At 46.9% G+C, this 25,965-nt stretch overlaps 1 long non-coding RNA gene across 1 annotated transcript in view; it reads left to right on the top strand.

The window, feature by feature from the left end:
- Positions 1-537: 537 nt before the first annotated feature.
- Positions 538-25,965, top strand: part of LOC117346418 — a 28,549-nt gene continuing 3,121 nt past the window's right edge. The window contains exons 1-2 of the long non-coding RNA XR_004536580.1: positions 538-596; positions 20,896-20,998. This is a non-coding gene — a long non-coding RNA (uncharacterized LOC117346418). The remainder of the gene's footprint in view (positions 597-20,895; positions 20,999-25,965) is intronic.

The raw sequence follows: 25,965 nt of genomic DNA, 5'->3' as shown, positions 1-25,965 counted from the left end.
GATTTATAAAACTCTACAATGAAACCATCACCACCTGGAGCGGATCCAACTCTATGAGACTTCAATGCTGCTTGTAATTCTTTTAATGATATAGGCGCCTCAAGACTTCCTTTTATATGCTCGGGAATTTTTGGTCCCTTGATCACCTTTAAAAACTTCAAACCTTCAAGTTCTTTATTTGAATAAGTCTCAAAAGAATATAAAGCTTTATAAAAGTTCAAAAATTGTTTCAAAATGTTTCCAATTTAAGAATGAGTTTTACCCTTCTCATCTTTAATTGCAACAATTTTTACTTTTCTTTTTTATGCTTTAGAAACATAAAAACATAGAAATAGACGGCAGATAAGGGCCACGGCCCATCTAGTCTGCCCACCCCAATGACCCTCCCCTACCTTTCTCTGTGAATAGATCCCACGTGTCTATCCTATTTGGCCTTAAAATCAGGCACGCTGCTGGCCTCAATAACCTGAAGTGGAAGACTATTCCAGCCATCAACCACCCTTTCAGTGAAAAATAATTTTCTGGTGTCCCCGTGCAGTTTCCCACCCCTGATCTTCCACGGATGCCCCCTTGTTGCCGCGGGACCCTTGAAAAAGGTAATTATCTATTAATCTTCCCGCCTTATTCAAGTTTCCATAATATAGAGCCTATTGAGTAAACAAATCGTTCTTGGCCAATTGTGATGAAATCTTGTTATATTTATAGTTTGCTTTTAATAGAGCCTGCAAAGTAATATGTTCCATTTCACAGCCAATTTGGACTCGTGGAGGGGCATAATCAAAAGGGACGTCTAAGTCCGTTTACGTCCATCTCGCAAGTCATCCAAAGTTAAAAAGAGCCTAAGACACATTTCCAAAAGATACGTCCAACTTTTTTTTACTTTCAAAAATCGTCTAATTATACGTCCTGCTGAGCTGATCGTCCAAGCCACTAAATCGTCCATCTTTATACCACATTTCCGTCCAACTTTCCATCCAAGTCCAAAATGCCTAAAACAAGCCCTGTTGGACGTGGGAGGGGTCTACAAAGTGATGGACTGCACACCCAGACATGCCACCTAAATAGTGGGGTACCTTATTTCACAAAAAGGGTGCCATGGCTTCTCCTCACTACAGCTCCCTTATAGGTGATGGTGAGCCCCCCACACCACCTCCAGAATCCCCTAGACTCACTTATCTACCACCCCAATAGCCCTTATGGCTGCAGGAGTCACTTATAAGCCAGTAAAAAAGGGTTTTGGGGTATAAAGGGCAGTGCAAATGTTTAAGTATCAATGCAGTGATTACAGGGGCTTAATGGTAATTATCTTATATATTCGGGGGGGGTCAAAGAGGTCAAAGCAGATCTTTAAAATATGCAATGTCACCTCAGTAGCAACTATAGAAAAATAGACAAATATAATGCAAAATATAGACAGCAGATATAAATTCTCAAAACAGACACATTTTGACACTAAATTGAAAATAAAATCATTTTTCCTATCTTTGTTGTCTGGTGATTTCATGAGTCTCTGGTTGCATTTCCTTCTGACTGTGCAGCCAATATTTCTTTCTTTCTGCCTCCTGCACGCTTCCTCTCCTCTGAATCTCATTCCCTTCTCCAACCAACATCTCTCTCTGTCCCTCAATGAGTCCAACTTTTCTTCCTCTCTCCTTCACCCCCATTGGCAACATGTCTCCCTCTCTCTCTCACTGTCCTTCTCTCATTCTCTCTCTTTCTGCAAAGGGAGTGGAGAGAGATAAAGATCCAGGTGCATTTCTCCTATTCCCTCTACTGCCACATCCAGCATTTCTCCCTCTTTTCCTCCAGTCCAACATTTCTTTCTCTCTGCCTCCTGCATGCTTCCTCTCCTCCAGTCTTGATTCCCTCCCCCTCCATGAATCCAACTTTTTACTCTCCGTCTTCTTTCCCTTCCCCTGAGTGTAACATTTCTCCTTCCCTTCTTTTGCCCTCCCCGTCCATTTCTCCCTCTCTCCATGAAAGCCTCCTGCACACTTTCTCTCTCCTCGCCTCTTCCCTCAAGTGTGTCCTCCCTCCTTCTTACCCCCAGTCCATCTCTCCCCAATTCCACTCGCATGTTCTCTCCAAATGCCCCATTTCTCCCTCTCCTCCACACCATGTCCATTTCTCCCTCTCATCACTCTCACTGATCCTGCAACAATTTTCCTTCCTTCCCTTCCCCCATTCCCACTCATAACTAATATGCTTTCTCCCCATGCACCATCTCACCCTCCCCTCCAGCATGCAGCACCTTTCCTTTCCCTCCCCTTCTCCTTCAAGTCCAGCAGCACCTTTCCCTTCCCCTTCCCTTCTGCCAGGTCCAGCAGCAGCACGCAAGTACTATTGCTTTAGCAGGGGAAATCAGAAATTAGTTTTTGCCCCTACGTAAACCTAAAGTCTTTAATATGGAATCAATTTGGGAGGCCATTTCTAGTCTCCAGATTTCCCTGGGAAACCAGATACAGTAACTTTCTCAACGTTGTACTGGGGTATTATCGGAAAGTTTGAAATTGAAGAATAAAGTTTTGGCTTTGGAAAATAAATCAGATGACTATGACACCAGAATAAAATCTTTAGAAACACAAGCATTAACTTGGTTTAAGGATAGTGCAAGTCTTCATTTCAAGCAAGAAATGGTGGACAACTCCATTAGGAGAACTAATTTGCGGATTATTAACTTTCTGAAATTATTTTCCATATCATCAACTGATACGTTTAAAAGTTACTTAAGTGAAGTTTTGAAAGTACCTGACTCATCATATCCAGCTCTCTCTAAAATATATTACTTACCTGTGAGATCTAAGTCTCAAAATCCTAATCAGCAGAATTTATCTGCAGATAGTTTGGATTTAACTAATTTCCTGGAGAGGTCAGAAACCGAGACTCAACTACCAGCTATCTTATTAGTACAGTTTGCTATTGATTCAGATAGGGAATGGTTGTTAAAATTGTTCTTCAAATATAAAGCTGTTCCCTTTTTGTCTAATATCATGAGAATGTACCCAGATGTTTCACGTCCGACACAGAAGAGAAGAAAACAGTTTCTTATATTGAGACCTAAGGTGGTTCAGTTGGGGGCGACCTTTGTTTTGAGGTACCCCTGTAAATGTGTCATGGTATATAAAGAGAACAGATATGTTTTCTATAAACCGCAGCAGTTATCTAAATTTATTGCATCACAGGAAATTAAGTAATTGCTTATTCTGATTCTTTTAATCCGTTTAGAAAAGAAATGCTCAACGGCAATCGAGCCTCCTTTTGATTTTCCTGGTTATATAATTTGTATGTTAAATTTCAGCAACTTCAGCTCCGTCTCTACTTAATAGTGGACTAACTATATTGTGTAATCAAAATTTATCTTGAATTAATTGGATTAGTGATATTTTTCTTTTTCATTATATTTTTCTGGTATTTTGATTGTGATTGTCAAAATTATAAAACTAATAAAAAATATAAATATTTTAAAAAAAACCAAAACATTGAATTCTAGCAAGAGTGCTAACATGAAACAGTATTAGAAATATAAACTTTTAACACCAAAAACCATCATATAATAATAATAATATGATAAATATCATCAGAATACAAATGATACCACATTGGCAGCATAGAAGAGTATTTATATAGCATAGATATGATATGATATAATCATAATACAAATGAAAACTTTAATTTAAATAACATTGATATGATGCTAACCAGTGGTGTAGTAAAAGGTAGGAGGCACCCAGATTGGTGGTGCCACCTGTGCCACCCCCCCCTGCACCCTCCTCTCTGCACCCCCGCTCCTTCTATGCCCCTGCTCCCACCCACTCAACACTCACACTCTCCCTCCCCCCCATACCTCTAAATCTTCACCAGTGTGAGTGGCTTTTCTCCAGCATGCTCCTTGCACCAGCTTTGGATTTCCCTCTGACATCACTTCCTAGCCCCTTGACCCAGAAGTGATTTAGAGGGGAGCCAGGCTAGCATGAACAACAGGCAGGAGGAGCTGCTTGTGTTAGCAAAGATCTACAGAGGTATGGGGTAGAGGGAGGGATGGCATAAACATGGCTTGGTGTGGCAGGGTGGGATGGAAAGGTTCCAGTGCCCCCACTGACATGGTGCCCAGGGCGGTCCACACACCTTGCCTTCTCCCTTACTACATCACTGATGCTATCACTGTACAGTACAAAACAATTAAACATTAATAAGTAGACAAAGGGCAAGTGTAGTTGAGATATGTAGATAGAGCCAAATTAAGGCAACTTATATGTACAGTTGAATCAGATATAAAGAACTAGTCTAAGTTACAGGGTGTGCAGCAAGCTAGTCTAGGTGTGAAATTTGTGGATAGACAGTGTTGCCACATATATTAAAGGTTTGGGAGTAGAGTCAGGCTTTCACTTGTTTTGTGAAGAAGAGGTAATCTCGTTAGCTGTAGCCCCTCTGAAACTAAGTTCCAGAGTACAAGGACTACTCCTAAGAAGGCTTGCTGCCAGGTATCACATCGTGCATGATGAGGGTTTATATCTGTGCCCTGCAAACTTTGTTGAGCTGCGGCACAGTAAATATAGTCACTGCGGCTCAAGGCATCCAGAAATACACCGACGTCAATGTGATGACATCACATGCATGCGTGATGTCATCAAGTCGATGCATGCGTGAAGGTCCTCCAGACAGACCCTGAACCATCAGTGGGGGATGCTGGCAGGGTAAGACATGCAAAGGAAGGGCGCTTGCACCGGCTGATTGCCTACAGTACGTGCCTCTTGGTGCAAGAGGCATATCCTGAAGGCAGTCAGCCAGCACCTCTCCGCCTCCCCAGCGTCTCACGGCACACCTCAAATCTCAGGAGGCACACTGGTATATAGAGTGATGCTCCTGGAGAGGACCTTAGAGGCTTCAAAGGTGTGTGGAGAGCTAATGTTTTTTAAGTACTCTAGCCCATTATGTCTGAGAACTTAGAAAATTAAAGAGAGCATTAGAGAATGACATGGTGGCGGTTTACCCGCGGCCACCGCATTTTAGCCGCGGGTCACCCGCCGAAAACGGGGAAGAAAATTAGCAGTCGCTGCGGCAACGGGGACAAGGCCATTCACCGCCCGCGGGGCGGTGAATGGTCTTGTCCCCGCAGTGAGGCATGAAGGATCGCGCGGTCCCCGCAGCTCACACCCGCCTGCCCAATCGATTCTAGTGTTTAGCCAGCTCTCTCCCTTCTCCTCACCTTAGTTTGTAGATTTTCTTTTTCGGCGACCCGCACGCGCGGCTGCTCAGTGTTCAATCTTCTGCTCTGACGCAACCGGAAACAGGAAGTTGCAGCAGAGCAGAAGATTGAACACTGAGCAGCCGCGCGTGCGCGGCTCTCTGATAGCGTGCGGGTCGCCGAAAAAGAAAATCTACAAACTAAGGTGAGGAGAAGGGAGAGAGCTGGCTAAACACTAGAATCGATTGGGCAGGCGGGTGTGAGCTGCAGGGACCGTGCGATCGCTAGTGTTCCCGGCTCAAATTGGAAGGAGGGAGTGAAAGGGAAAAGGATTCTGGGCCAAGGGGATGAAAACGGAAAGAAAAACCCACAGCAGGAAAGAAAGGGAAGGACTGGCAGGTGAGCCAGATGCTAGAAGCAGGGGGGGGGAAGAAAGAGGGAAAAAAGCTAGATGGGGTTGAAAAGAAGAGACACACTGGTATGGAAGAGGAAGATAGGGGAAATCTGGACACAGGAAGGTAACAGAAAGAGGGGAAATTATGTGCATGGGGCATAGGGACAGAGACATAAAGGGGACATGCCATGGGGATGGTATATGGACACAGGGGGGGCAATGACAGATACATAGGGGAGATATTAGAAATGGAGAAAATAGGAGCACAGAAGCGAGATGGTTTGTGGGGATGGGACAGGGACCGAGCTCGCAGGCTCCAGTGGCTTGCACAAATTACATTGTAACGTGCCATGAAAATAAGAGGGAGAAAGGTAGATAGATAAGCCACGTGAGAGGAGCTGAAGGGTAGTAGAAAGGAACAGATGGTAAAGGAGGGAGGGAAGGGTGGTGGTGGAAAGGAATAGGACAGACATTGAAGGAGGGTGGAGAGGAACAGACCCCGAAGGGAAATGTGGAAGACAGAGTGGGAAGAAGACAGATGCCAGACTATGCGGGAGCGGAGGGAAGAAGATGGGTGCTAGACCAATTGGGGGGGGGGGTGAAGGGAGAGGCACAGTAACAGCAAATGGAAGACGCAGAGAGAAGACACACAGTGGATGGAAGGAATTCAATGAGAAGATGTGGAAAGCAGAAACCAGACAACAAAGGTAGAAAAAAAAATTATATTTATTTATTTATTTTTTGCTTTAGGATAAAATAGTATATTAGTTGTGTTGATAAAAATTTATAAACAAAGCCCTGCCAGCTGAACATCTCTTTCTCTAGTTCAGCAGCAGGAACTTTGATTTATAAGAAAGGAATAAGCTAAATATTACAGTACTAAGGCTTATATGGATGCAGCGGGGACGGTGACGGGGCGGTGAATGGGATGGCAGTGGCGGTGACGGGGCGGTGAAAGGGATGGCGGTGACGGTGACGGGGCGGTGAAGGGAACGGCGGTGACGGGGCGGTGCAGAGGATGGTGGGCTGGTGACGGGGACAGATTTTTTCCCCGTGTCATTCTCTAGAGAGCATTTTAAATTTGTCCCTGTAAAGTACTGGTAACCAGTGTAGTTTCTTTAGGAATGGTATGATCTAGTCATGCCTCTTGCAACCTTTTATCAGTCGTTCTGCAGTATTCAGAATTAGTTTGAGCTGGTGCATATTTTTTGGTTTTGCCAATGTATAGGATATTACAGTAGTCTAGTATAGAGAGTTGCGCGGGGACAGAAATCCCACCCGTCCCCGCCAAAGTCCCACCCGTCCCCACCCGTCCCCGCGAGGAATCCCACCCGTCCCCACCCGTCCCCGTGAGGAATCCCTCCGTCCCCACCCGTCCCCGCGAGGAATCCCCTCCGTCCCCACCCGTCCCCGCGAGGAATCCCCTCCGTCCCTGCCCGTCCCTATAAACTTCAGAAATAGTTATTTCATTTAATTATGCTACTGAATTAAAGGCTCTGGTAGAAACCCATTTACAAATAAGCAAAAAGACTTTATTAATTTGAAAATATTAATTGGGAAGAATACATACTTTGTAAACGGGTTTCTACCAGAGAATCTAATGTTTATAAATTTTTATCAACACAACTAATATACTACTTTATCCTGAAGCAAAAAAAAAAAAAAAAAAAAGAAATAGAATTCTTTTCCTACCTTTGTTGCCTGGTTTCTGCTTTCCTCATGTTCTCATTCAATTCCTTCCATCCACTGTCTCTCTTCCTTCTGCATCTTCCATTTGCTCTGTTACTGTGCCTCTCCCTTTCTTCCCCCTTCCAAATTGGTCTGGCACCCATCTTGTTCTCTCCGCTCCTTGGTAGCCTCCTTGGTGCCTTCCCTCCCTCCTTGGTAGCCACTCGAACCGCGAGGCTACTCTCCTTCTCCTTACCTGCCCTGCCTGCAGCACAGAGCCGAACGGAAGTCTTCCCGACGTCAGCGCTGACGTCGGAGGGAGGGAGGGCTTTGTTTAAGCTTTGTTTAAGCCCTCCCTCCCCTCCGACGTCAGCGCTGACGTCGGGAAGACTTCCGTTTGGCTCTGTGCTGCAAGCAGAGAAGGTAGGGAGAAGAAGAGCCGCGCGACTGAGTACATTCAGCCCCGCAGGAGCCCCGCGACCCTCGGAGGCGTCCCCATGGGATCCCCGCGACCCTAGGGGGCGTCCCCACGGGATCCCCGCGACCCTAGGGGCGTCCCCACGGGATCCCCGTGACCCGAAGGGGGAACCCGCGGGATGCCCGCGGGTTCCGCGGGATTCCCGTCGTCCCCGTTCCCGTGCAGCTCTCTAGTCTAGTAATGACATTATCATGACATGGACCACCGTGGTCAGAGTCTCATCCTTTCAATATATAGACAGAAATGTTATAGTTGCTGCCAGTGATAGAAACAGTTTATAAAGGTTGTCTGAACTTGTGGGATCAAAGTAAAGGATTGACTGGTGTAGAAGAGAGAGACACAAGCACTTCTCAGGTCTCTATGTTATGTGCTGAACCCTGTTTACAATAGCTGACATGTAACCCTAGAATTTATCCAGAATTTTGAAAACTGAGCCAGAAGTAGTTAATTTCCTCAAGATGACACATGCTAAAACCAATGCCAGTGTTTCTCCTGTTCTCTGCGTAATTCGGGTCGGAGGGCTGGAAAGTGGCAGAGAGAGATACAGATTCCGCTCAGGGTTGCAGTAAGAAGCAGAAAAGGGCGGAGGACTGGAAAATGACACAGAGAGATGCAGAATCAACTCAGAAAGATAAGTTGTTGAAGTTTTACAATATGAGTGAGGACCAGAAATTAATGAAAACCAGAAAAACATTGCGAAGGGAAAAAAAATGGTTAATGGAATGTGCTGGAGGAAGGAAATGCGAGTAGTAGAGTCTCTCAAGGATTGGTGCTGGGGATGATCTTGTTCAATATGTTTGTGAGCGACACTGCTGAAGGGTTAGAAGGAAAGGTTTGCCTTTTTTGCAGATAAAGCAATGTTACTTACCGTAACAGTTGTTATCCAGGGACAGCAGGCAGCTATTCTCACTAGTGGGTGATGTCATCAGACAGAGCCCCGGTACGGACGTCTCACAAGCACGTGTTGCTTGTAGAAACTTAAAAGTTTCTAGATGCCCGCACCGCGCATGCGCCGGTGCCTTCCCGCCCGGAGATCCGGGCGTGTCTCCTCAGTTCAGGTAGCTAGCCTGAGAAGCCAACCCAGGGGAGGTGGGTGGGACGTGAGAATAGCTGCCTGCTGTCCCTGGATAACAACTGTTACGGTAAGTAACATTGCTTTATCCCAGGACAAGCAGGCAGGTATTCTCACTAGTGGGTGACCTCCAAGCTAACCTCAGTGGGATGGAGGGGGAGTTGGCGACTTAAGAGAATAAATTTTTCAATACTGTTTGGCCAAACTGTCCATCCCGTCTGGAGAGAGTATCCAGACAATAATGTGAGGTGAATGTGTGAACCGAGGACCAGGTGGCAGCCTTACAAATTTCCTCGATTGGTGTTGATCTGAGGAATGCTACTGAGGCTGCCATTGCTCTGACCTTATGGGCTGTGACCTTACAAGGAAGTGATAATCCAGCCTGGGCATAGCAGAAAGAGATGCAAGCCGCCATCCAATTAGAGATGGTGCGCTTTGATACGGGTCTTCCCAACTTATTAGGATCGAAGGAGACAAAAAGTTGAGGAGTGGTTCTGTGTGGCTTGGTGCGATCCAGGTAGAAAGCCAAAGCACGTTTACAGTCTAGAGTGTGAAGGGCCGATTCTCCGTGGTGAGAATGGGGCTTAGGGAAGAATACTGGAAGTACAATGGATTGGTTGAGATGAAATTCGGAGACCACCTTAGGCAGGAATTTCGGGTGAGTGCGGAGGACCACCTTGTCATGATGGAATACTGTGAATGGTGGATCCGCCATCAATGCCTGGAGTTCGCTGACTCTGCGAGCGGACGTAAGGGCTACAAGAAAAAGCACTTTCCAGGTGAGATACTTAAGAGGGGCCCTGTTGAGTGGTTCAAACGGGGGCTTCATGAGACGGGAAAGGACTACATTGAGGTCCCAACTACTGGGGGTGGTTTGAGAGGAGGGTTAACATGGAAGAGTCCTTTCATAAATCTGGCGACCACCGGATGGGCCGAGAGGGGTTTCCCTTGTAGGGGCTGGTGGAACGCCGCAATAGCGCTCAGGTGGACTCGTATGGATGTAGACTTGAGCCCAGATTGAGATAGGTGTAGGAGATAGTCCAGCACGGAGGATAAGGAAGCTCGCTGAGGTTCCTTTGATTTAGAAACACACCATGAGGAGAATCTAGTCCATTTCTGGGAGTAGCATTGTCGAGTGGCGGGCTTCCTGGAAGCTTCCAAGACCTCCCTCACTTCTTGTGAGAATTGGTGAGGGGTTACGTTGAGAGGAACCAAGCTGTCAGGTGGAGAGACTGCAGGTTGGGATGAAGCAGTGATCCTTGATGTTGAGTAAGTAGTGAAGGAAACACTGGAAGTGGTACTGGTTCCCTGCTGCTGAGTTGAAGTAGGAGGGAGAACCAAGGTTGTCTGGGCCACCGAGGAGCTATTAGAATCATGGTGGCCTGTTCGAGTTTCAGCTTGACCAGAGTCTTCTGGATCAGCGGGAATGGTGGGAACGCATATAGAAATCGTTTCCCCCAGTTCAGTAGAAAAGCATCTGCCTCGAGGCGATGAGGAGTGTAGATCCTGGAGCAAAACTGAGGCAGTTTGGAGTTGTGGGGAGCCGCAAAGAGGTCTATCTGAGGCGTCCCCCACTGTGTGAAGATTTGGTGAAGGGGGCTGGAATGGAGAGTCCATTCGTGCGGTTGTAGCAGACGACTTAGTTTGTCTGCTAAGACGTTGTTCTCCCCCTGAATGTAGACAGCTCTGAGGAAGGCGTTGTGGCGCACCGCCCAGTCCCAGACTCGTAGAGCTTCCTGGCAAAGGAGGGCCGAGCCCGTGCCTCCTTGCTTGTTGATATAATACATGGCGGCCTGATTGTCTGTGCGAATGAGGATCACCATGTCGTGAAGTAGGTGTTGGAAAGCTTGGAGCGCATTGAAGATGGCTCTGAGCTCCAGTAGATTGATTTGATGTAGTCTTTCCGCACTGGTCCAGAATCCTTGGGTGCGGAGACCATCCAGGTGGGCCCCCCATGCATAGTTCGACGAATCGGTTGTGAGAACTTTCTGATGGGGGGGAGAGTGCAACAGCAAACCTCTGGATAGATTCGAAGAGGTCATCCACCAAAGTAGAGAGCAGGTGTGACTAAGATGTGTTTGGTTAGTGGATCGGACATCTGATTCCACTGTGATGCCAGGGTCCACTGGGGGATCCTGAGATGGAGTCTGGCAAAGGGTGTCACATGTACTGTGGAGGCCATATGGCCCAGGAGCACCATCAGTTGTCTCGCCGGTAGGGTTTGGCGAGTAGACACCGACTGGCAGAGATGAAGAAGAGACTCCATGCGTTGCAGAGGCAGGAATGCTCGGAGTCGAGTGGTGTCCAGGACCGCTCCGATGAAGGAGAGGGACTGGGTGGGTTGTAGATGAGACTTGGAAAAGTTGATCTCGAAGCCCAAATTCTGGAGGAAGTAGGTTGTAGCCAAGACCGCCGAAGTGACCTCTGGGGCTGACGGGGCCTTGATGAGCCAGTCGTCGAGGTATGGGAACACCTGTAGACCCCTGTCTCGGAGTGCCGCGGCCACTACCACCAGGCACTTTGTGAAGACTCTGGGGGACGAAGAGAGGCCGAATGGTAGCACTCGATACTGTAGGTGCAGATTTCCCACCCGAAATCTGAGGAACTTTCGGGAGGCCGGGTGAATGGGGATGTGAGTGTAGGCCTCCTTGAGATCCAGGGAGCATAACCAGTCGTTCTGCTCGAGGAGGGGGTATAGAGAAGCCAAAGTCAACATGCGAAACTTCTCTTTGACCAGAAACTTGTTGAGGGCCCGAAGGTCTAAAATGGGTCGCAGGTCGCCCGTTTTCTTCGGGACGAGGAAGTACCGGGAGTAAAACCCTCGGTTCAATTGGTCTGACGGGACCGGCTCGACAGCCCGAAGCTGAAGTAAGGTTTGGACTTCCTGAAGAAGAAGGGCGGTCTGTGTCGAGCTTGAAGGATACTCTCTTGGAGGATGGTCCGGGGGGACCCGATGGAAGTGAAGAGAGTATCCTTCTCTTATGATGGTAAGGACCCATAGGTCCGTGGTTATGGCCTCCCATCGATGGTAAAAAAGATGGAGGCGGCCCCCTATGGGAGAGGCTGAGGGGTGCAGAACGGTGTCGGTTATGCTCCCAGGAGGGGAGTCAAAAGGGCTGGGGAGCCTTAGGTGCAGCCGGTGGCTGAGGTTTTTGCTGAGACTTCTGGGGAGGTTGTCTCTTCGCAGGTTGTCTCGCAGCAGGCGTTTGTCTGGGCATGTAACGCCGCTGGTAAATCAGGGGTGGCCTGGAAGGTCGAGACTGTTGAGGTTTGGGTTTGGGCCGCAGGATGGATTGAAAAGATTTTTCGTGATCCGACAGCTTCTTGGTAACAGTTTCGATAGACTCATCGAACAGGTCAGCTCCCGCACATGGTACGTTGGCGAGTCTGTCTTGGAGGTTGGGATCCATATCGATTGTACGGAGCCATGCCAGGCAACGCATGGCTACCGCGCTTGCGGCAGCACGTGCCGAGAGTTCGAATGCATCGAAGGAGGATTGCATCAGCTGGAGGCGTAATTGGGAGAGGGAGGCTACCACTTCCTCGAACTCGAATCGAGCTTGGGTGTCTATGAACGGAGTGAACTTGCGGAGCACCGGCAAGAAGAACTCCAGATAGGAAGAGAAAAAGAAATTGTAGTTCAGCACCCGTGAAGCCATCATGGAGTTTTGATAGAATTTTCTACCAAATTTGTCCATCGTTCTCCCCTCTCGGCCCGGCGGTACAGAGGCGTAGACCTGAGAGGGATGAAAGCGTTTAAGAGAGGACTCGACCAGTAGGGATTGGTGGGAGAGTTGAGGGCCCTCAAACCCTTTATGGTGCACGATGCGGTATCGAGCATCGAGTTTGCTGGGAATCGCCGGTATGGAGTACGGTGTTTCGAAACACTGCATGAAGGTCTGATCCAGCAATTTATGCAGGGGGAGCCGAAGCGACTCCGTTGGAGGGTTAGGTAAATGCATGGTGTCCAGATACTCTTTGGAGTATCGGGAGCCCGTGTCAAGGGTCACATCCAGATCATCCGCCATTTGTCGGAGGAATGATGAGAAAGACAATTGATCCGCCAGCGTCGGTCTGTGGGACGGGCTGGAGGAGGAAGAGGCCTCCGGATCCATGGACATCGGGGAGTGGCAAGGAGAGTCGGGTACGGGTGTCTCCTCGTACTCCGGTCCCTCCGGAGGGGACACCTCTGATGAGGAGTATCCCATACGTTGCAGTTTTTTCTGCGGTGACACCTCCGAATGGCGTGAAGAGTGCCAGGATTGTCTTGATCGGTGGCGGGACGGGGATCAGGATCGTCTGTGCATCGCATGGTCTCCCGAGGCCCCCAAGTGGTGGATAGGGCTGGAAGCGGTGGATCGCAACTGGGGTTGCGATGCGGATTCTTGCGATGCTACCCAAGTCTGGTAAGGAGTACGGAAGAACTCTTCCTGACTATGCCCAGGGCTTTGAGTATCGATCAGAGGTCTGGTCCCATGTTGGCGCGGAGGCGTAATGGGCTCTAATGGCGGCATATCGGTAAGCGAGGCTTGCCGCATGGGCATCGCCGCCCTCCCCCGTTCGTCCTCGTCGGTTTTCGAGGTCGAACGGCGTGGAGGAGGGGGAGGGGGCGGACCGCCCCTTTGGACCGGTACCGGGAGGTCACCCTGTATGGCAGCGATGAGCCCGGGTCCGATGGTCTGCATGAGCTCAACGAATTGAGCTTCCAGCATGGACCGTAGCGAAGCCGATAAGGAGGGATCCGCACCGAAAGGGGGTCCTCCTGCACGGTCATCGCGCTCCTTCGAGGTCGAGTGCTTCTGCTTAGTAGCTTTCGGCACTTTGATGACCACTGGTGGTACTGTGGAAGGAAGAGGTACCTGAACCGAGGAGACCGGGGCAGGCACCGACGTCGAGCTCGTGGATGTTGTCGGGATGAACGATGCCGGTTTCACCACACTCGATGCAGGAGGGGTCGATACCGGTTTCGCCCGAACCGGGGAGGTATCAGATGAAGTGGAGGCTGAAGGATCCTTAGCTGCGTCCATCTTGAACATCGATTCCCACAATAGGCAACGCCGTTTGAATGAGCGTGCCGTAAGGGTAGAGCAAGGCCTGCACGATTTCGGAATGTGGTCAGGACCCAAACACTGCAAACAGCGCCGGTGAGGGTCCGTGAGTGAAATCGCGCGTTGGCACTTGCTGCACTTTTTAAACCCGGTGATTGGCCAGGACATAGGCCGGAAAATCTCCGCCGCGAGGTCGAAGCCTGTGGGCCTGAGCCACGTGGCCGGCCCGTTCGACCCGCCGGAGGAAATAATCTTCTTTTTTTTTTTATTTTATTTTTTTTTTTTTTAACTGAAAAAGAAATGTACTGTTAACTGTAATTAAAAGAAAGCGAAAACGCGGACAAGGAAGGCAAATTTAACTGAATTCAGCTAGCGCATGATGAAGTTGAACTTCTCAGCTCCGCGGAAAGAAAAGAACTGAGGAGACTCGCCCGGATCTCCGGGCGGGAAGGCACCGGCGCATGCGCGGTGCGGGCATCTAGAAACTTTTAAGTTTCTACAAGCAACACGTGCTTGTGAGACGTCCGTACCGGGGCTCTGTCTGATGACATCACCCACTAGTGAGAATACCTGCCTGCTTGTCCTGGGATAATGCCAAGATTTGTAACAGAGTAGACACTAACGGAGGGATTGGAAAGCATGAAAAAGATCCGCAAAACTTAGAGGAATGGTCTAATATCTGGCAACTAAAATTCAATGCAAAGAAGTGCAGAGTAATGTATTTGGGGATTAGAAATCGGAAGGAGGTGAGAGGCTGAAATGCATGGATGGGGAGAGGGGCCTTGGGGGTGATAGTGTCTGAAGATCTAAAGGCAAAGAGACAGAAGGATGCTAGGCTGAATAGAAAGAGGCGTAGCCAGTAGAAGAAACCTGTACAGGTCATTGGTGAGGCCCCACTTGGAGTATTGTGTTCAATTTTGGAGACCGAATCTGGCAAAGGATATAAGAAGACCTGAAGTGGTCCAGAGGAAGGCAACCAAAATGGCAGGAGGTTTGCGCCAAAAGATGTATGAGGAGAGACAGGAAGCCCTGAATATGTATACCCTTGAGGAAAGGAGGGACAGTGGAAATATGATTCAGATGTTCAAATACTTGAAAGGTATTAACGTAGAACAAAATATTTTCCAAAGAAGGAAAATGGTAAAACCAGAGGGCATAATTAGAGGTTGAGGGGTGGTAAACTCAAGAGTATTGTTAAGAAATTCTTCTTTATGGAGAGGGTGGTTGATGCCTGGAATGCGCTCCCGAGGGAGATGGTGGAGAGGAAAATGGTGGCAGAGTTCAAAAAAGCATGGGATGAATACAGAGAATCTAGAATCAGGAAATAATGGTATAGACACATAGCAGCACCTAACCTAGACGCCATTTATAGAATCAGGCCCAAAATGAATAGTTGGGCCTTGGACAGCAGACGAGGGATGTCATCTGGAATTGCAGCTGATCACTTCCCTCTTTCTCTTGCCACAATCTCTGCAGAGAAAGGGGAGAGTGCCACTAATGCCCATGCCTGGACAGAACTCTACAGAGCAAGTATAGAATTCTGAGCAGGTGAAGAATCTTGCTAAAATTCTGCACTGCACAGAATTCCTCCAAGAATATAGTTCTAGCAAAGCATCATGTCTTCATTATCAGTTGCAGAATGACAAGCATGTGTATATTTTACTAAAGATGTTTCCCTTCTGTAGGCTGCCTGGAAAAATAAATTAGAAAAGTTTAATCATATCTCTTGGATTCTCAATTAATCAAAATATCAAGCCTCTTTATATGAGCAACTTTTCCTTATGTCTCTAAATTTTTTAAACTTCCATTTAACAAGAAAAATGATTCAGATGTTGTCTTTAGACGCTTTACACTAGTTGGCGATTCTCGGCGCATCGGACCTTTTGGTTTATGACATTTTACTCTACAATTTTTTGTGGCATAATTTTCAAACCTTTTTCATTTTGGACCCCCGACGAAGGTTTGTCCGAAACACGGACCGTGTCGGGTCCATTGTTTGGTAAAAAGGTTTTTATATATTTATGGTTTTTTTATATATTTATATTTGTCACAATAAATTTCGCCTGCATCTGGTACACATCTGCAGTTTGTTTTTGTTTGTTCCTGGTTAGTTTTTTCTGCAGATAAGGTTGGACCTCCTCCTTCCTTTTTGTTGGTCTTTAGACCAAAACCATAATGATAAGACGTGTGTGTGGTTGGGGTTAGGGGGGTTAATTCTTAAAACTTGAAAAATCAGAAAATAAATTGAATTTGGTATCTCATCTGCTTCTACAACCAACTGCACCTATTTGTATAATCATTTATTCTCTAGCCAGAAACTTTCCTAAGTTTTTCCACTGGAAATGCACATGAAATCTTTTGACTCATTTTCTGTTTGTAGATTATTGCAATTTTATAATTGACTAAATGGCTATGATCCCTATTTAAAGTTCAAATTCAATATCATGACAAAGAATAAGGGGCTCATAATCGAAAGAGAAAAACATCCAAAAACTGGCCTAAGTCGGCACTTGGACAAACATTTCTCCAAAATATCCAAGCGCTGATAATAAAACCGGGTTTTGGACGTATTTAAAAACGACCTAGGCCTTCATAGTGCCGCTCAACGTCCAAATCTAAACGGGGCATTTCGGGAGGCGTGTCGAGGGCGGGAGTTGGGCGGGATGTGGGCTGGCTTAGACTTAGTCGTAAAGCATTTATAACTGAAAGTTATAAAGCCCTGGATCGATGGAACTTGGACGTTGTGACTTAGATCATATAAAACATGGTCTAAGTCACAAAAACCCACCTAAACTCACCAGATAAGCACTGCAAACACATAACACAGACCCCCCACTACCCCAGTGATCACCAACCCCCCCCTCCACCCCCATAAAAGTTTTATTCACAACTTTAAATTTCAGCCTCCAGACCATCATCACCTGGCCGCCTGGCATAGGTCGTCCAGCCCAGAGGCAGCTTAAGTCATCTTGGGGGTGGGTTAGGGACCCATAGAGAGGAGGACTCATGCCCATAAGCCCCTGTAATCACTGCATTGATACTGAAACATATGCACTCCCCTATACACTCCCAAAACCCTTTTGTACTGGCATATAAGTGGCTCCTGCAGCCATAAGGGCTATTGGGGTGGTAGATAAGTGGGTCTAGGGGATTCTAGAGGTGGTTTGGGGGGTTCATCATGAGCTATAAAGGAGCTGTAGGGAGGAGAAGCCATGGCACCCTTTTTGTGAAGTTCACAGCAGTGCCCTGTAAGGTACCCCACTATTTAGGTGGCATGTCTGGGTATGCAGTCCATCACTTTGCAGACCCCTCCCATGTCTAACACGGCTTGTTCTAGGCATTTTGGACTTGGATGGAAAGTTGGACGTAAATGTAGTATAAAGATAGACGATTTAGTGGCTTGGACGATCAGATCGGCAGGACGTATAATTAGACAATTTTCGAAAGGAAAAAAAAGTTGGACATATCTTTCGAAAATGTGTCTTAGGCTCTTTTTAACTTTGGACGACTTGCGAGATGGACGTAAATGGACTTAGACGTCTCTTTCGATTATACCCCTCCACGTTTCTTGACATCACTACAACTCTACAGAAAACAGACAGGAATTCATACTTACATTTCACCAGTTTCTATAACAAAAACCTAAAAATAAATCTACCCTGTAGTCAGTTTTTAAGGACTTGCAGGCTTTGTTCTGATTACAATAACTTTGAAACACAGGTATGGTTCATTATCATCCCAATTTATTCAGAGAGGATATCCTCAGAAATGTGTTCTTGAAGGGCTAAACAAAACACAATCAAGTGATAATGTTTGCTGAGGAATCAAATAATGAGATCTAAGCCAGATATAGGGCTCCTTTTACAAAGGTGCGCTAGCGTTTTTAGCGCACACACCGGATTAGAGCGTGCTACCCAAAAAACTACCGCCTGCTCAAGAGGAGGCGGTAGCGGCTAGCGCGTGCAGCAATTTAGTGCGTGCTATTCCACACGTTAAGGCCCTAATGCATCTTAAAAGGAGCCCTTAATCTGTACCTTAAAATTTTCACATTGTGTCTGATTTGTGGAGGTGACTCTCCTATTCCACATTGTGCACGCAACATCCGCAGCATAATTAGGAAACATTGGTATATTTTGTCTCCACATGATTGTTTTTATGATAAAATAACCCACAGTTGCATATGCAAATAACAAAAAACCAAAGGAAAACCTAGCATCATCAGCCTTACCAGTTAAAGGTCTGTGGGTCTTGTCCTAAGAACATAAGAAGTTGCGTCCGCTGAGGCAGATCAGAGGTCCATCTCGCCCAGCGGTCCGCTCTCGCGGCGGCCCATCAGGCCCACTGCCTGAACAGTAGTCTCTGACTAATTTTACAAATTACCTCTAATCCTATCCCTCTAACCTACCTCTACTCTTATCTGTACCCCTCAATCCCTTTGTCCTCCAGGTACCTATCCAAACCTTCTTTGAAGCCCTGTAGCGTGCTTCTGCTTATCACATCCTCCGATAGTGCGTTCCATGTATCCTGTTTGCAAACATTCCATTAAAAGCACATCGTTCTTGCATCCCATTAATAAACAAGAGTTTGTTCTAAGACACACTACTGATTGTAATTCCTCCAATTTCATTTATGTCAATGTTCAAGCGGTCTTTTATATACAGGGAAAACGAAAAGAAGTATTAAAACTAGAATTATAGAGCATAAGCGCTTCATAATAAGACAAGTGAAAACTGCACCTTTGGTGGAACACTGGTATTCTGTGAATCACACATTAGCTGACATTAACCCCGCCTTTTACAATACTGTGCAAGAGGTTTTTAGCACTGGCCGGCACACCGAATGCACTGCTCTGGCGCTCATAGGAACTCTATGACCGTCAGAGTAGCACAGAGCATTCAGTACACCGGCCAGAGCTAAAAACCTCTTGCGCGGTTTTGTAAAAAGGGGGAGGGGATATGTTCTTTGTCTTGAGAACTTTGTATGTCATGGATAGGTGGTAATATGGACTGCTCTTTACTCAGAAAGCAGCAATGCTATATTTATAAATTTAATACTGGTTTTCCTCATGGTATAAATTCTGAATTAGACCTGAGGCCTTTTCTTTAGTTTATTATTATTTCTGTCTTTTTTTTTATCTTCAATATTCCTTAAATGAAAGTTTATGAAATTCAGTACATTAGATTAATTTGGTTGTTCTCTGTGCTATGTTTACTAGGTACGATATATGCATCTTTTTTCACATTCCATACAGTTTACTACACAGCTCTGAGGGTATCGGCTCATTTTTATTTCTTCCACCTCTTTTAAAAAATATTTTTGTATATATTCTATTTATTTTTATTCATTTTTATGTTCGATCACTCTATCCATAGTCACTAGGTATGATACATACCTTCTTTAAAATCAAACACAGACTCTACACATATTACAGATATTAGTTGTTTTGCTTTTTTTCACATACCTGGATGTTAGTTTTTTTAAAATATTTTTAGTACCATCTTAGCATTCACTTTTTTTATTTATTCATTGATTTTGCATTAGACATTCACATAATTGTACAAGGGGCTGCTGAAAAGTTCTCAGCCAACAAAGTTGGGGCAGTCTCCATCAAGGGCTATACACTTAGGGGGAAATTCTGTATAGGATGCCGGTTTCTGCAGCTGCCTAAGAAGCGGCTGAGAATTGCATCTACCCTAAGGGACAGACATCCAACCCCGTCTAACCGGCCCAATTTTCTAACTGGTGCCCATGCCACAGGCGCCGGTTAGAGAATCGTGCCAGATCCCTTGCCATCAACTGATCGCATCAAGGGAATTCCCCTGCCGCGAACAGCTAAGTGGTTGTGGCAGGGAACCCCTGAATTCTCCCATAAACTTGGCCAGCAGGAGGGATGCCCATTTCCTCCCACAGGAACCCTCACCCATGAAGTAAGCCAGATGGGAGGGATGCCCACTCCTTCCTGCCTCGGACCACCCCCTCCCAAAGCAAGCTGAGCAGGAGGGATGTCCAGTCCTTCCTGCGGGAACCCCCCACCTGCAAAGTAAGCCAGGCAGGAGGGATACCCATTCTCTCCTTTCCCAGAACCGCCGCACCCCCCAAGGCAAGCTGGGCAAAGATGCCCACTCTCTCCTGCTACCCCCCTCAAGCCTCAGGCCCCCCACTCTGCATCCCTAACTCTACCTCCAACCCAGCCAAATGTAATTTCCGGCCAAATGGATGCTCACACCCTCAGGCTGCCAAGCTTGCCACTCCCAAATGCCAGGCCTTCCCCTTCCCTGTGCATTCTGGGATGCAGTGGGCATGGCTTAAGATTCCTGGCAAGAATGCCCACTCCCTCTTACCAGCAGGCCCACCTCTTCAAAATGATGGGCCTTCACCTTCCCAGTATATCCTGCAGGTGGCACCTATATGGCAGTAGAGTAGGATTTGGGTTTTTTTTTGGTGGGCTCACATGGTTCCACCATAAATGTAGTGGTTAGAGTGGCTTATGGGACTTAGTACTCCTCTCTATGGTTCACTATCCCCCCCCCCCCCCCACCGACTATTTAGCTTTACTATGCTTTCCTATAGCAGGTGCTGATGTTCTATAGACAGGTATGTTCTGTAGACAGGTATTCTGATCTTTGTGGGGGTGTGAGGGGGTCAGTGAACACCAGGGGAATGTGTGGAGGTCTTTACTTTGTCTCTGCAGTGGTTATCTGGTCACTTTGGATATCTTTTTGGCACTTATACCTATTTTCACATCATCATGTCATCTAAGTTTCATCCAGGATGTTTAGTAAAACATTTGATTATCCCTGCAGGACATCTTTGTTGAGTGGATTCTTGTGAGGTATGTTTTTATACATTTTAAATGTAATGAAATTTTATTATTTGTTCATGCAAACAATACACTATGATATGAGAATATGTATACACTTCCTGCTTCCTTTTATTGTGTAATTTTAACATATTTATATAGGCTTCTTGGTCCTTTTATTATTAATATATGTAGGTCCTTTATTTAATTATTTATCATTTATTGTATTATTTTTACTTTTATTTTTTTAGGACTCCTGCTGCAGGCTCTTTAGCCGAAACACAATCCATGTTGGATCTGGTTTCATGTTCCACTTTACATGGTTGTCATAAAAGTATATCTTGCAACTCAAAGGTCTGGTCATCTCTGCTCTTTTTGTATCAATCAAAGCATCTGGAGCATCCTTATGGAATTAGCTTGTGTGCTTTAATGCATGTGCATATATATGTCCAGAAGATTAGAGAATAGGGGAGAAGCAGATAAAGGAGCAGATCCCTAACTGCTAAGTTTTACTGTATCAAATTTTCTACAACCCCATAGAAGTGTATTGGACCTTTTGGGGGAGGGGTAAGGGGGGTCTGTCTCAGAAATAACCAGCTCAGTCTGGCTCATTTTTTAACTAAATGGTGGCAATTATATAAGCTTTCTTCAGTGTCATTACAGAAAATCTATTCTATAATGGCATTTGGGCACCAAATTCCAATATAGAATACTGCATAACTGAGTATCAGCATGCCTTGCATTTTATTTTATTCATTCATTCAGGGGTCCTTTTACTAAGCTCGATTGAAGAGTCGGAAGCAGGCAGGCAGTCAGGAGAGGAGGAGTCGAGCTGGGGAAAAGCAGAAAGGAGAGGAGAAGCCAGGGAGGCAGAAGGAGAGAGTCGGCAGAGAGCTAGGGGTAGCGGCGAGAGGAAGCTCTGCCCACCCCCACCACGTCATCAGCAGCATCGCCCTGACTCCCCCTTAAGAGGAGGGGAACTGCAGCGCGAGGCTCAAAGCTCGATTGAAGAGCCAGAAACAGGCAGGAGAGGAGAGGAGAGGAGCCGAACCGGGGAGAAGCCAGGGAGGCAGAAGGAGAGAGCTGGCAGAGAGCAGAGAGCTAGGGGTAGCGGCGAGAGGAAGCTCCACCCATCCCCACCGCGTCATCAGCAGCATCGCTCGGACTCCCCCTTAAAAGGGGGGGAGCCAATGGCGTGCAGCCGTTCGGCACGCGGGGAAGGCAAGCAGCAAAAGCGCTCGCCTTAGCGAGAGCGCCTTTGCAAAGGGCCTTGAGAAGGGCCGAGCCGATACATCCAAGGACACCAGGGAAAGACAGCAAGGTAAGGACTCAACGTGCAAAGAGGAGAGCACACACACACACGCTATAGCAAAACAAAGAGGTAGCAGGCCCTGAAGATAAAGAGGTAGGCCCAGGAGGGGACACACGCACATACAAACAAAGAGGCGACAGGCATAGTAGATAAGCAGAGGGCACCCTAGTTAAGGAAGGGGTAGGCCCCCAGAAGAAACACACGCATACACAAGCAAAAGGAAGCAACAGAGCAACACCTAGCAAACATCAGGCAGACTCACACAGTCAACTAGCAGACGGACAAAAGCAAACACCTAGCAAGTAGGCGGACCCAGCAGACAACACAGGCAGACTCACACAGTCAACTAGCAGGCGGACAAAAGCAAACACCTAGCAAGAAGGCGGACCCAGCAGACAACACTTACCAGCTAACCAAGAGAACACAAAAGCCAACCAACTAGCAGGCAGACCAGGACAAACAACCAGCAAGTGAGAAGCTAAAAAATGGCAGGAAGAACTAGAAGCAACAAGACTGCAATCAAGACCACCATTCCAGTCACTGAAGAGATCCAGAGGATGACCACAGCTTCCGTGCAGACAGAGGACGACTCACGACGGATGACGGAGGTCTCTGTGCAGACTGAAGTTATACCACAGCAGAAGACTTCAGTCTCGGTACAGACAGAAGTGATCGACCAGCAACAACCTGACAGAGACATCCTGCAAGAGTTGATGAGCCTGAGGGAAGAGGTGAAGCGTCTTAAGAAGCATCAGGGAAGATGAGGCCTTCATCAATGATGTTCTCCAGGAGCTGTCCCAAGTCTCTGAGCAGGCACAAGGAGACAAGACCATCTTCGAGGCTCTTCGAGGCACCCAGACCGACCAGACCTTCAGCTTTGGAAGTAACGGTTGGGGTACAAGAAGAGGCTAGAGATGTCGACTCCTGGCAGCTGGTTACCTCTACAAGCAAATACAGAAGACCTTCCTATCCTTCAAGCAAACAGAGTAGCTTCACATCAACCCCACAGATCATCCTGAAGAACAGGTTCCAGCTTCTACAGGAAAGACCAGCCAGCGACTTTCAAGATGACTCTCAGGAAGATTTTCAGCGGATGACTCCGGCTCCGGGGGCAACGGATCAGCTCCCCACGAAGAAACGCAGAGTGGTAGTCATTGGGGACTCCCTGCTGCGGGGCACCGAGGAACCAATATGTAGACCAGATCCACAATCAAGAGAGGTTTGTTGTCTGCCAGGAGCCAGGATCCAGGATGTGACCACCAGCTTAGGAAGACTGATCAAGCTTCAAGACCACTATCCTATGCTTCTCATCCATGTCGGGACGAACGACATCGCCAGAACACCCCGGAGAAGATACCTGAAGACTTTGGAGCCCTGGGTGAGAAGCTGAAGTGGATGGGAGCGCAGGTGGTCTTCTCTTCCATCCTTCCAGTGAAAGGCAAGGATAGAGCCAGGGAAGCTTGTATCCAGAAGACAAATGAGTAGCTACATGGATGGTGCATAGAGATGAACTTCGGTTTCTTGGACCACGGAGAGGCACTTCAAGGACTACAGGGACCAGAATGCCTTCGGTAGACGACTGGCTCGCCTGCTCCAAAGGGCTTTAAACTAGGTGAGTTGGGGGAGGGTACCCACTCTCATCCCGGTGTGGTAAGTAACCATCCCGGTATGGTAAGTAACCATTCCACTACTGAGTCTGAGGTAAGTATTTTCGTTGCAGACAGTACTGCAGGGGATAAACAAACTCGAAAGGGACAAAATAACTCAAACGGGGAAATAAGGGACACACTAAATCAAACGGGAAAATTTCCACACAGACCGGGCAAACATGAAGCATGGAAGGCTATGTACATTAATGCCCGCAGTTTAGGCAATAAAATTCTAGAATTAGAGATGGAAATGAGGAGCGCCGACCTAGATGTGGTGGCAATATCTGAAACCTGGTTCTCGGATTCCCATGGATGGGATGTGGCTATACCAGGATATAATTTACTTCACAGAGACAGAGAAGGCAAAAACAGAGGAGGGGTAGCTCTATAAATCAAGGAGGAAATCAAAGTTACCAGAATCACAGGTGTCAAGTATACAGGGGAGTCCCTCTGGGTGAACCTTGCCAGGGGAAGTGGCAAATGCCTGTATCTGGGCATCGTATACAGACCCCCCCAAACAACAGGACAACATAGACAAAGAATTAATCGAAGACATCGAGACCATCACTCTGCGTGGAGACACTGTACTGTTAGGGGACTTCAACATGCCAGATGTAAACTGGAACAAACTTTCAGCTAAGACCAGCAGCAGCAGAAGGCTACTAATCTCTATACGGGGAACACGACTCAAACAAATGGTACTGGAGCTCACTAGGGATCAGGTAATTTTGGACCTGATACTCACCAATGGAGATAGTGTCACAGAGGTTTCGGTAGGTGATGCGTTGGCCTCCAGTGACCACAACATGGTGTGGTTTCACCTCAGGAAAGGAACCACTAGGTCGAACACATCAACAAAGGTCCTTAACTTTAAGGACACTAACTTCGAGAGCATGGGAGATTTTGTCTATGAAGCACTGCAAAACCAGGAGACGACAGAAAATGTGGAGGTAATGTGGTCAGCTCTGAAATCTACCCTGCGGAGATCTCGGAACTCGTAAAACAGAAGAAAAGAGCATTTGTATCCTACAAATAATCACAACGACTAAAAGTCAAAGAAGCCTATCTAAATAAATCTAGAGCGGTCAGAAACGCCAAACTCCAGATGGAAGAAAAGTTAGCTATGAATATTAAAAAAGGGGATAAATCCATTTTCAGGTATGTTAATGATAGAAAGAGGAATACAGATGGGATAGTGCACCTAAGGAAACCTGACGGTACCTATGCAGAATCGGACTCCGATAAAGCCAAACTGCTAAACAAAAGCTTCATCCAAGGCTAGACAGATGCTGGGTTGCATCCGGAGAAGTTTTGTCAGCCGTAAGCCCAAAGTGGTGATACCGCTTTACAGGTCAATGGTGAGATCACATCTGGAATACTGTGTTCAATTTTGGAGGCCACATTATTGAAAGGATGTGTTGAGAATGGAGTCGGTTCTGATTGGCCACTAGAATGGTCTCGGGACTCAAGGATCTCCCATATGAAGAACGGCTAGGTAGGTTGCAGCTATACTCTTTCGAGGAACGCAGAGAGAGGGGAGACATGATAGAAACATTTAAATATGTTACTGGCCGTATGGAGATGGAAGACGATATCTTTTTCCTTATAAGACCTACGGTGACAAGAGGGCATCCGCTAAAAATAAGGGGTGGTAGATTTCATGGGGACATTAGGAAGTATTTCTTCACTGAAAGGGTGGTTGATCATTGGAATAATCTTCCACTCCAGGTAGTAGAGGCCAGCAACGTGCTCGATTTTAAGAATAAACGGGATAAACATGTGGGTTCACTTCGAGGAAGTGCTTAGGGGGATGGGTTATTCGAGTGGGCAGACTTGTTGGGCCGTCGGTCTTTTCTGCCGTCATACTCTATGTTTCTATGTCCGATTGGTAACCTGAGCTACCTTAGGCTGGACAAATAAGTGCTGAAATTAAAGATCAATGGAATACAGCCTTGTCATTGTCATAGCTTCCCTTAAGGAGCCCTCCAGGAATCCATCCCAAGTAGTCTTAATTCAAATCTGGGGGGGGGGGGGTTTTCAGGTAGATGGAAGGCTATTTTTTTATTGAGAAAATCCAAGATGGCTACCGTGGCAGCATGGACGCGCCTGAAATTGCCTGGAAAAACCCACCCAAGGGTCAAAAATTCAGGGAAGGGGGTTTTGGAGATGGGAGAACCTAAAAACTGCCCCAGCAACCCTTGGAACCTGCAAATTCAAACCCCCTCCCCCTGATTTTTCCATAGACTTGAATAGGCAGTACTCACTGTCTGAGGTGGGTTAGCCTGCTGCACCTGTCACAAAAGCTGGGAATGGAGAAGACACTGCTTCACAGCACACTAGTTCCATATGCTGGGATCTTC

The sequence above is a fragment of the Geotrypetes seraphini genome, chromosome 12, assembly GCF_902459505.1.
Source record: "Geotrypetes seraphini chromosome 12, aGeoSer1.1, whole genome shotgun sequence".
Classification (NCBI taxonomy): domain Eukaryota; kingdom Metazoa; phylum Chordata; class Amphibia; order Gymnophiona; family Dermophiidae; genus Geotrypetes; species Geotrypetes seraphini.
The sequence above is the reverse complement of the archived record's forward strand: the minus strand, read 5'-3'. Positions and strand labels throughout refer to the sequence as shown.